The sequence below is a fragment of the Phascolarctos cinereus genome, unplaced genomic scaffold (assembly GCF_003287225.1).
Source record: "Phascolarctos cinereus isolate Bilbo 61053 unplaced genomic scaffold, phaCin_HiC Scaffold_8;HRSCAF=390, whole genome shotgun sequence".
NCBI lineage: Eukaryota > Metazoa > Chordata > Mammalia > Diprotodontia > Phascolarctidae > Phascolarctos > Phascolarctos cinereus.
The window spans coordinates 33,772,688-33,784,377 of record NW_027556291.1 but is presented as its reverse complement, the minus strand read 5'-3'; the positions used below and the strand labels follow the sequence as shown (position 1 = coordinate 33,784,377).

The 11,690-nt window shown below is 51.0% G+C and overlaps 1 pseudogene; it reads right to left on the bottom strand.

Moving 5' to 3' along the window:
- Positions 1 to 1,193: 1,193 nt before the first annotated feature.
- On the bottom strand, positions 1,194 to 2,857 carry LOC110199805 (rab GDP dissociation inhibitor beta pseudogene; annotated as a pseudogene).
- Between the last annotated feature and the right edge of the window lie 8,833 nt (positions 2,858 to 11,690).

The following is an 11,690-nucleotide window of genomic DNA, read 5'->3' as shown; positions in this document are numbered from 1 at the left end:
AATCAAGCCATATGAATATGATGTGAAGGAACTGGGGGTGTTTATCCTGAGAAGAAAGGACTTCTTGGGTGGGCAGGAGGGATACAGGGATATTACATGCTTTCAAGTATGTGAAGGACATCATGTGGTTAAGAAGTGTGATTAGACTCATATTGTTTAGCACTCCCTTCTGTGGGGAAAAATAAGTGTTCTTAATTGTAGATATGAGATTGGCTTAGTGATGAGGAATAACTTCACTATTAGACCTGTTAACTTGCCTTTGAAAGCATTAAGTATTCACCATCACAAGAGAATTACCAGGGGTCAAAAAACTGCATGTGACATTCTACTTTGGTAGCTAGATGGTGCAGTAATGGTAGAGTGAGGATAGAGTGCTGGACTTGGAATCAGGAAGATCTGAGTTCAGAACGTGCCTCAGACACTTAGTAGCTCTGTGATCTTGGGCAAATCATTTAACATGTTCGCCTTAGTTTCCTCAACTGTAAAATGGAGATAAATAGCACCTAGATGGCAGATTGTTGTGAGAATCAAAGGAGGTATTTGCAAAGTGCTTAACATGGCTATTGGTTATGATTATACAGGTCATCTGGGGATATCTGGTTCCCTTGATTCCTAGGGAAACTGAGTTCCAGGACTCTTTAGTAGAAAACAGCATTGGACTGTAGTCTCTATTAGCTATGACTTTTGCACTTTAAAACATGCCTGCAAATATATTTGAAATTGTGAACCTAGGAAGTGTGCTACAAATATTATTATCCTCATACAAACAAGGAATACAGAAGAGTTAAGGGTGCATGAACCAGAGGAGGAATTAACCTCGTAGTCTTCCACAAGCCCAAATACCACTGCTAGCTCTTTAGTCATTATATAAAGTCATTATATACAAAATAGAGCATAAAGAAGGTTTCTTTTCACTGCAGATGGGAATTCAACTAGCTGAAGTTATGAAATGGATTTCACACACTTCAGGGCAGAGTTGGGCCTAGTTATATATTCTAAGTGCCCTTAGTTGGGTGAAAGGGGGAGGAGGGTGTGAGTGGGGAGAGTTCACTCCAACCTCTGAAAGATAATAACATTTCATACAACACATTTTCAGTTTCCCCGGGGGGAGTTGCTTTATTTATCAGATACCCAAATTTCTCCCATATTCGTAGCAGGTTGGTAATTTTCTCCCCCCCATAAGATGGTCTAGAGTGTTTTAGTTAAATTTCAGTTCGGATCCTGTCATCTTTCTATAGATCTCCTTTATATCGTGGCAGGCGCTCTCAAAGTGGACCGTAGCATCGTAGCTGGTTGTTACAAAGATCTGACTTTTGGTCCCCAAGTCATTAGGCATGTGGAGGTCACTTATGAAAAAGAATTTTTGCTCAATGGGCTCCAAGAGCTCCAGAGCCAGCTGGATTTCTTTTTCAGGGTCTTTACTCTCCACAGTTGTGCTCACCATGGCAATGTATTTGCCCTGTGCAGCCACGTTGTGTACGAATGACGTGAGGAAGATATAGATGTCTGATCTGCGGTTTGTCTGGGTGGAAGGGATGATGATGAGTCCCGAGTTGGCCCCGTTGGTGTTTCTAATGGGATGCCCAAGAATGCAGATGGCCCTGATGACCTGACCGACCTTGCAGACCCAGTCTGGCGCATAGCTGGGATCGCAAATCAGCTGCTTGCACCTGGCGATCCGATCCCCTGACCTGATGCCCACCACTCGGCCGTCCCTGATGAGTATCTCGTCCACCGGTTGGTTCATTAAGAAAACGCCCCCTCGGCTGGAGGTCAGCCGGCTGAAGGCCTGCGCCAGCTCTCCGATTCCGCAGCGTGGATAGAGGTACGGACTCTTCCCGTTCTTGGCCAGGGATAACGCGTACAGTTGGATCTTCTCCAGGGTCTCCAGGCAGGGGTGGTCCAGATAGCTGTTGGTATGACTTAGGGCCAGGGCGTGTCCAGCAAAGTCCCTGGCACCTTGGCCCAGTGCGAATCTCTGGAAGAGATCTTTGACGGTCATCTTCCGGGGATCCATCCCTGCGTATGTGTGGGGGTCCTGCTTGTTGAAGTGAAGGGCGTACATTAAGAACTTGCGGAATCGGCGTTTCTCGAAGAGCCCCATCAGCCCGGAGGTCAGGGCCTCAGTCTTGGTCGAGGGCACTTGGTAAATCCGGTTGCTCTTGTACAGGAAGCCGGCGTCCACCACGAGGAAGTCCAGGAAGCGCAGAGCATCCAAGTGGGTCAGGATTTTCATCAGCTGCCCGCAGGCCATCAGGAACTTGGGCAGCAGGTCCACCTTCCAGGAGTGCCCACGGCCCATGGTGGCAGGGGGCGAGCTGGGCACGTTGAAGTGGCGGTAGGTGATGTTTAGCGGGCTCAGCGAGGCGCTGTCACCGCCGTGCTGGGCGCTGCGGTCCAGGTGAAGCACCTTCTTTCCGAGCGAGGCCAGGAGGCTCCCAAGGGCGCACTCCTTAAGCCTGGTGCCGAGGATGATGACATCATAGTCGTTATTCATGGTGTTGCAGAGGTGGGGCTGAAGAAGAAGACCAGGAGCCACAGCAGGAATAAGGAGAGGATGGAGGTGAGGAGTAATCGACGTGCAGAGAAGAGGAGGAGAAGGATGACGGGGACGAGGAGGAGAAGGACGACGGAGGCACCGGAGACGACGAGGAGGACGAGGAGGATGAGGAGGATGAGAAAAACAACGAGGCCGGGCGTGCCGAAGAGGGCGAGGAGGGCGAGGAGGGCGAGGGTGATGAGGAAGGCGAGGAGAGGCAACAGTGTTGAAGGACGAGGAAGACGAGGACGAGGACGACAACCACAGGGACGATGAGGACGACAACAGGGACGACGAAGATGACGACGAGATGGTGGTGGAGGTGACGCAGGTGGTGGCCAGGAGCAAAGAAAAGCAGGGCTTGATATGCAGGGAGAGGAGCAGCAGGTACACAAAGAGGAAGAAAAAGAGGAGAATGGAGGAAAGCAGCGCGGGGATGAAGACTAAGATGGAGGCGAACACTAGGGCGGAGATGGAGGCGAAGGCCGAAGAGAAGATGGAGGAAGAGATGATGAAGATGGAGGTGGATGAGGAAGAGAAACTGATGGAGCCAAAGCTGGAGGTGGAAGAGAAAAAGATGGAGCAGGAGACAGATCCGAAGGTGGGAGCGAAAAGGATGGAGCTAGAGGAGACAGAAGTGGAGGCGAAGGCTGAAGCGGTCCAGGTGAGCTAAGCTACGCTGCGGCGATCTCAGAGCCGGCTACTGACAGAGAGCTGGCTGGCATAGGTGGTTCTCACGCCAGAAGGAGAAACGGAATGGAGAGAAGGTCCCCCGCATCAGCATATAAAGACCCTGGTTACCAAGGACGCTCCCCGGTTGCTAGGGCCCGGCACAAGGCCAGTATTATGCATGCAGTACTCCTAGGCAAGGCCCAATGAGGGAGGAGGGTGCCTGTTGCCAAGCAGTTGCTATGGCCTGTAACCACTGGCGGAGGGCACAGAGGGGAAGTTTAATAAAAGTTTCCAGTTAATTATTAGAAACAATCTCCCTGCACCACACTGCCCTCCTTAGCTGGAGGCAGCATCTATGCCTTTTAAGTTTCCATCTCCTTTCTCAGGCTTTCCCTGAGGAGACTGACTGCCTCTGCTTAGGTGCTTAGCCTGCACTTAAGACAGGGAAGTTGCTAGCTGGTCAATCACCTTTAGCCAAAGGCTAAAAACAGACATACCAGCCAAATATTTGGAAACCTCAAGTTTTGGCCACTTAGTTATCCCTCTAGCCCCTTCCCCCTTAAATAAATAAAATTAGAATTCTTTATTAAAATAGTTGAGAAGAAGCCTCACTTAGTGGAGGGAGGGCTGGCAAGAGGACAACCTGGTTTCCAAACCTACCTGTGATGCTTATTTGAGCTCTTGGTGCTCCAGACAACTCACTTGACAAGACTATAAAGTATAGGCAGGTGCTCATCTGCCTCACTGAAGGGAGACACTTGGAGTTTCCTGAACTGTTGACATTACAGGCTCTACGTGCCCCCCTCCACCCCCATCCAAAATTAAGCAACATTAATAAGTGAACTAGTACTAAAGGAGCAGGGTTTTAAAAGAAAAAAAGTGGAGAGACAGTGAGTTCTATTCTCCAGCCCTTCAATGTTACCAGTAGCCACTCAGTTCCAGCCACATGAAACCTGCTTTGGTCCCTAGGTCTGAAGTAAAAAAGACTTCTTTCAAGTCATTAGATGCCTGTGCCGGAGAGGCAGCTAGATGACTCAGTGGAGAGAGTACTGGACCTGGAGTCAGGAAGACCTGAGTTCAAGTCACTTAACCTCTGTTGCCTTAATCCACTGGAGAAGGAAATGGCAAACCACTCTAGTATCTTTGCCAAGAAAACCCCATGGACCCCACTGGCATGTTATGGCCCATGAGGTCATGAAGAGTCAGATACAATTGAACCACAAAAGTGCCAGGCTCTGTGCTGTGTGCCCTGAGGATACAAAGAAAGGCAAAAAGAGTACCTGCCCTCAGGGAGCTTACAATCTAACACAGAGAGACTACACACACCTAACTACATATAAACAGGGTAAACTGGAGGTAATCCACATGAGGAAGACACTAGCATTAAGAAGGATCAAGAAAGGCAGGAATGAGGCACAGGTGAGGAGGGACAGAATTCCTGGTATGGAGGATGGCCAGCCAAACACTCAGGTAGGAGATGCAGTGCCCTGTGCTAAAAACAGAAAGGAGGCCTCTGGCACTGGATCTCAGAATGCTAAGTCAGTTTAAATTCTTGTCTTCAAATCAGGCCCCCTGCTGGGCAAAGTCATTCCCCACCCAAGCCCTCCTTAGGCCTCTTACTTGGCAAAGTTAGGGCCCCCCAACCCCTCCTTAGGCCCTTCCAGCTGGGCAGTCACCCCCAACCACTCCTCAGGCCCCATTCTAGGCAAAATTAGCCCCTCCAAAATGCCCTCAGGCCCCCTGTTGGGCAAAGTTAGTCTTCCAACCCCTCCTCAGGCCCCTTGCTGAGCAAAGTTAGGCCTCCCCCCAACACTTCCTCCTCAAGCCCCCTGGCTGGGCAAAGTCACCCTCCCAAACCCACATGAGGAGCTGCCTAGAATGGGCAAGGTTAGGCCCCCAATCTGTCCTCAGGGCCCCTGCTGGACAAAGTTAGCCCCCCAAACCCTCCTCAGGCTCCCCTGATGGACAAAGTCAGCCCTCCCAACCCTTCCTCAGTTCCCTGCTGAGCATAGCCACTCCCACTCACTCCAGAGGGCCCCCTGCTGGGCAGAGTTAGGCCCCCAACCACAATGCCTCCTCAGGCTGCCCTGCCCTACTGGGCAAGGTTACACACCCTCAATCTTCTTCAGTACTCTGCTCCCAAAGTGAGCCCCCTACTCCCCTAAGGCCCTTCTGGGCAAAATTAGCCCCTCCAACACTTCTTCAGGCCCCCTTGCTGGGCAAAGTTAGTCTTCCAAACATTTCCTCAGGACTCCCTTCTAGGCAAAGTCACAGCCAATCCCACCTCAAGCTCACCTGCCAAAGTTAGCCCCCCCAAAAACTCCTTAGATCCCTTTTCTGAGCAAAGTCACACTCTAACCCACCTAAGGACCCCTGTTGCCCAAAGTGAGCCCTCCACTCCACTAAGGTCCTCTGCTAGGCAAAGTCATCCTCCAACCCCTCTTCAGGCTCCCCTGAAGAACAAGGTCACCCCCCAACCCCTCTCAAGCTCCCTGCTGCCTAGAGTGAGCCCCCCACTCCCCTAAGGACTCCTGCTGGAAAAAGGTAGCCCTTCCAACCCTTCCTCAGTTCCCTGCTGGGCAAAGCCACTTCCAGCCACTCCAGAGGCACCCCTTGCTGGGCAGAGTCAGGCGCCCGCCTCACCCCAACACCTCCTTAGGCCACCCTTTTGGGCAAGGTTATACACCTCCAACCCTCCTCAGGTGCTCTGATGACCAAAGTAAGGCCCCTTCTGGGCAAAGTTAGCCCCTCTAACACCTCCTTAGGTGTGCCCCTGCTGAGCAAAGCCACCCTCCATCCCTTCCTCAGGCTCCCTGGTGGACAAAGTTAGCCCCCCCAGTCCCTCCTTAGGCCCCCCTGCTAGGCAAAGTTAGCTCCCCCAACCCTTCCTCAGGCACCCTCCCAACTAGGCAAAGTCACCACCCCCCTTACCTAAAGATCCAGGGTTTCTGAAATACTAATGACACCATTACAGTATTACTGATGAACCTAATTCTTCCAACTTAACAAAAGACAGGCCCTCCTCCCAAAATCCTGAGGACAAAAAGTCCCAACTGGAGGAAGCCATCTCCAGGCCTTAGCCTGCCTAGCCTCTACAGACCCCAGCCCTGCTCTTTTTTGCTGCCCAAGAAGCTGAAAGACCCCTGGGCCTCATTTTGTGCCTCTACCCTGATTCCCCTCTATGGTATCTTTGGAGCAGGCAAAGTCTTTTCCTAGGTGCATCCCCAGCCTGTAGCATCATGTTTGATCATCGATCAATGCTCTTCCTTTCATTCTTCCATGCCTGCATTAGCCTTCAGAGATCTCAAAAATTTTCTCCAGCCAGCCTCTGGTTTACACACTGGACTCAGGAGGCCCCAGGAACAATAAAGACCCCTTATAGATGTACCAACATGGAGAGTCAGAACAGGTTAGTTGTACAGCAGCTGGGCCAACCCACCACTGGACAGTGGGACCCCAAGGATTAGCAGTAAGGCACAATGGCCAGGGCCCAAGGAGGGGACCACTGGCTACCCTCCAAACTGTCTCAGCTGACTTAGCAGCCCCTGGGAGAGGGCTTGAGAGTGAAGATGCCATGATAAGTACATATGGGGTGGGAAAGGAGAGAAGAGGTCACCAAAGAGAAAGGGGGGACCTAGAAGGGATGATGAGGTCAAGCTGGGTCAAAGGGCTGACTGGGAGTCTCTGGGAAGGCAGGAGAATCAGGGAAGGGGGAAAAGCAGATGAAAAGGAGACAGTCTGCTTCCTTGGACAACCCTGGGCTTCTGTTCAGAGCTGAACTCCTCCTTGTCCATTCCTTCAAGTGGACACAAGTGAGACTTTTCAAGGGGCCAGTGCTGTGGAATTCTTGAACCTCACAGTGGGATCAAATGCTCTAGGAAGAGATAAAGGGTTAGATCTCATGGGAGAAATGGAATAAATATGTGTTGGCCCACTCGTGTCTGGCATGGACCCTTCAGGCCAAGTTAACACAGTCAGCGCTTTGTGGGGACAGGACAGGAGGGCAGCCAGTGACCTACAGAAGCCCCCTTCCCAAAAGAACAAGAGGGCTGAATCTGAAGCGTGAGGGAGGACAGAAGAAAGAGGCTCCTTGACCGAGAAGAGGCTCCTGAGGTTAGTGCCAATCCTCTAGAAACCACAGTCAGTGGGAAGGGGACCCAGGGGCAGGCCTGGACTTACAAAAACCTGACTTAAAACCCACCCACAAAGGACTGCCCTGCCCTTCACTTGCCCTGACTCTGGGCACACCTGCCCTCACACCAGCTGTCCTCCCCCAGGCCTGTGCACTCAAGAGCAATCAGCCTCCCTTCCCAGGTTAAAATAGTCAGGAGCCCTGGGTTCTGGTGTCAGCTCTGATGCTAGCTGTCACTGGTCCCTTCTGTGGGCCTCAGCCTCCTCCCCTGTAAGATGGGGGGGGCTTTTTTGTGTCAGGGACCCCTCCAATATTGGTGGAACCCATGGACCCCTTCCTTGAACATTTTCAGTAATGCAAGGAAATGCTCAATTTTAGTTAGTAGTTGGTGAATACCAAAATGTAATTTTTTTTCCATCCAAGGTCCCCGATCAAGAACTCTGGACGAGGCGGTCTTTTAAAAGCCCCTCCAGCTCTGACCAGCTCTGATTCTAGTCAGTGGGATGAGAAGGCAGAGATGAGCAAACCAAGGACCAGAGGTCACAGGAAGCTTTGCTTCATTCTGTGGTCACCTTCCTAACCCCACCCACCCCCTTAACACACACACACACACACACACACACACACACACACACACACACAACACACACACACACACACACACACACACACACCCCACTTCCAAAATGCACATAAATGATTCTGAAGTGGACCAGGTATAAAAGTGGGCTGGATCAGGAAAATATCTTTTGGGAAAATGACTCCAAAGCCATGCTCTAGTGAAAGTGTATTAGTGAAATGGTCTCTGTCTCTGCCCTTATATGTGGAAGGTAGCTGGGCAAGGTTTTGAAAAGCACATGGAACTTGGAATCATACATGGTTCAGAAGATGAAGTTATGGTTTTGAGATTGTGTGACCTTGGGCTACTAGCTTCCCCTCTCCAGGCCTTAGTTGCTCCATTTGCCAAATTACAGATTGAGAGGCATAGTGGGAAAAGGGCTGGTCGTGGGGTCAGGCCCAGAAGACCTTGGTTCAAATACTGCCTCTGACACCCACTGCCTCGGGGACCCTGGGCAAGTCAGGGAACCATTCACTCCCCAGGGCACATCTATAAAGGTGGAGGGATGAAATAATACCTGTGGACCCTTCCTTCTCTACTCCCTAAAAGAATGAGAGAGTGAGACTAGGAGAGACCATGAAAGTGACTTCTGGCCCTAATCAAACCCAAGCTAATCCTGAAGATTCATGATTGGGGAGGGGGGCGCTGTGCGCAACTCAGGCTTACAGGGTCAAAGAACTACTAGAAGGTTCCTTCTAAGGCTGCTTGGCCCAACCCCCTCACTGAACAGATGAACCTGAGAACCAGAAGAGGGAAAATCTCCATTTTGCCTGGCTCACCCAGGTATCAAATGGCAAGGCCACAATTTGAACACAGGCTCACTGACTCCCAAGCCAGCAAGCTGTTGCCAAGGATGACATGACCCATTCCATGTTCTGTGAACTAATTCTACCAACTGTTACAGCAGAGGAGGAAGAGAAAAAGGAGAAAGAAGAGGGAAAGGGAAAGGAGGGAGGAAAGGGAAAGAGGAGGAGAGGAAAGATGGGGTGGGGAGGGAAAGAAAGAAGAGGGGAGGGAAAGGGGGAGAGAAGAAAAGGAGAACAGGGGGAGAAGAAAGAAGAGGTGGGAAGGGAAAAGTAGAGGAAAAGAAAGGAGAACAGAAGGAGAGGAAAGAAGGGGAGGGGAGGGAAAGAGGGAGAGAAAGAAAGGAGAACAGAGGGAGAGGAAAGAAGAGGAGGGGAGGGAAAGAGGGAGAGAAAGAAAGGAGAACAAGGGGAGGGGAAAGGAGGGTGGAGGAGGGGAAAAGAGGAGGGAAGGGAAAGTGAGAGATAAGGAAAGGAGAGCAGGAGAAGAGAGAAGAAGTAAGAAGGGAAAAGTGGAGGGAAAGAAAGGAGAACAGAGAGAGAAGAAAGAAGAGGCAGGGAGGGAAAAGGAGAGGAAAGGAACAAAGAAGAGGTGGGGAAGGGAAAGAAGAGGAGATGAGAGCAAGGAAAGCATGAAGGAGGGGCAAGGGGAAGGAAAGGAGCATAGGATCATAAATTTAGAGATGGAAGGAACGTCAGAGACTTTCTAGTCCAAATCCCTTCTTTTATAAAAGATGGAAAAGAAGCCCAAGAAAGTTAAATGACTTGCTCAGGTTCACACAGGTAGTAAAAACCAAAGACAGAATTTGAACTCGTTCTCTGACTTCAGAGCCTCTTCTTTTTCCACTCCTGGGTTCTCTGCCTCCCCTGATCCCTAAGAGGACAGGGGAGGGGAGAGGCAAGGAAAGGTCTAGGGAGAGAGTGAGGGAGGCAGGGAAGAGGAAAGGGTGGAAGAGAAGAAGGCTGGAGGGGGAAGGGGAGGAGAAGGCTGGAGAAAAGAGAAGGAGATTGTAAGAAATAAACTTGGAGATGGAGGGGACCACAGAGACCATAGTCCAGCCTCCCCTTCCTCCTTTTATAGGAGATGAAACTGAAGCCCTGGAAATTAAAGTGATTTCCCAAGGATGATACAGGTTGTAAACTCAAAGATGGGATTTGAACCCAAGTCCTCTGACTCCCAAGGCTCTGATCATTCCTCCAGGGAACCTCACATCCACTTAAGAAGAGGAGAGAAAGGACTGGGGGAAAGAGGAGAAATTTGGGAGCAGGGGCTAAGAGGGAAGTGTAGGGAGGGAAGGCAGAGGAAAAGGTGAGGAATTGGAGGCAGAGGAGAGGGAAAGGTGGGAGAAGAGAGTTTAGGGGCTGGCTAAGGAGAGGACAGGAGGGGAGTGACAAGGTGGTGAGAAGAAAGGATGGGTTTGGGGAGGAAAAGAAGAGTATGAGGAATGGAGGAAGATAGGAAAGGGGAGAAAAGGAGGACTAGAAAGGAGGTGGAGAAATGAGAGTGTAAGAAAAGGTGGGAGGAGAGAGAAGGAAAGGGGAGCGGGGAGGGAAACGTACAGGATGAGCAAAGAAGTCTAGGCCAGAGGCTGCACAGCTCTGAGGCTCTGACCACCCAACCATATGGCCCCTGTGCAGAGGGAGTATTGTGAGGTTGTCTTTCCTTTCTAAGTTTCAGTGTGGGAGAGGAAAGAAGAGGGGGACGTGACTTGGAGGTCACTGAAAAGGGGCGTGGTGGCCTGGAGCACCTGGCTAGGTAAGAGGAAGGAAGGCTCACCAACCAGAGTCCAGGATGACAGGGGTGGGAACGGGGGCAGGCTTGTATGCATAAACACCTGACTTAAAACCCACCTCCTCGTATAAGGGGCTGCTCTGCCCTTCACCTGCTCTGATTCTGGGAACACCTACTCTCCCACCAGCTGTCCTCCCCCAGGTCTGTGAACTAGAGCAAGTAGCCTCCCTCCCCAGGTTAGAATATTCCAGAGCCCTGGGTTCTGGTGTCAGCTCTGCTGCTGTCACTGGTCCCTTCTCTGTGCCTCAGCCTCCTCCCCTGGAAAAGGAGGGCACTGGGCTAGGTGGCATCTAAAGGGCCCTTCAGCTCTGACAGCCTGGGATTCCAGGAGTGGCTGAGGCTCAGGGGAGAGAATGCAGAGATGATGAAGCCAAGAGCAGGAAGGCACAGGGACCATCTGGCTTTGCTTCCTTCCATGGACACTTTCCTAACTCTCATCCCACCCATTTTTTCCCTAGATCCTAGAGGAAGCCAGGTGTGAGAGTGGGATGGATCAGAAAAAAAAAATCCATTGGGAAAACAACTCCAAAGCCAAGGGCTACTGAAAGTGTGTCAGTAAAGTCACCTCTGTCTATGCAAAGGGCACAGTGGCTTGTGTATGTGGAAGGCAGCATGGTGAGGTAGAAAAGAGCATGGGTGGGATTATGGTTCACGGGCCCTGGATTTGATTCCCAATTTTCCCCACGAAATTCCCTGTGTGACCTCTCACCTCCCCCAAGCTACTCTCTCAGAGTTTACAGAACTGATAAATTGTACGTCTGCAGAGGCTGAGGGATGAACTTCTACGTCTGGCCCCTCTCCTGCTCTCACAATATGGGAGCTGGACTAGGTGAGACTGCCAAGGATTATCCTGGAGGAAAGGGGTGTAAGGTAAGGTGATAGGAGGGGTTGGGAAAGGGGGAAGAAAGGACGGCATGGGGGAGGGGGGAGGGGAAGAGTATATCACAGGATCATAAAGTGAAATCTCCCGAGGGCCCACAGAGTCCACCAGTCCAACAGCAATGAAACCGAAGGCCAGGAAAGTTCAGTGACTTGTCTGATATTACAAATGTGATAAATCAAAGATGCTATTTGGTCCCAGGTCCTCTGACTCCCAAGGCGCTGCCCTTTTCACTTATGGAATCTGCCTCCCA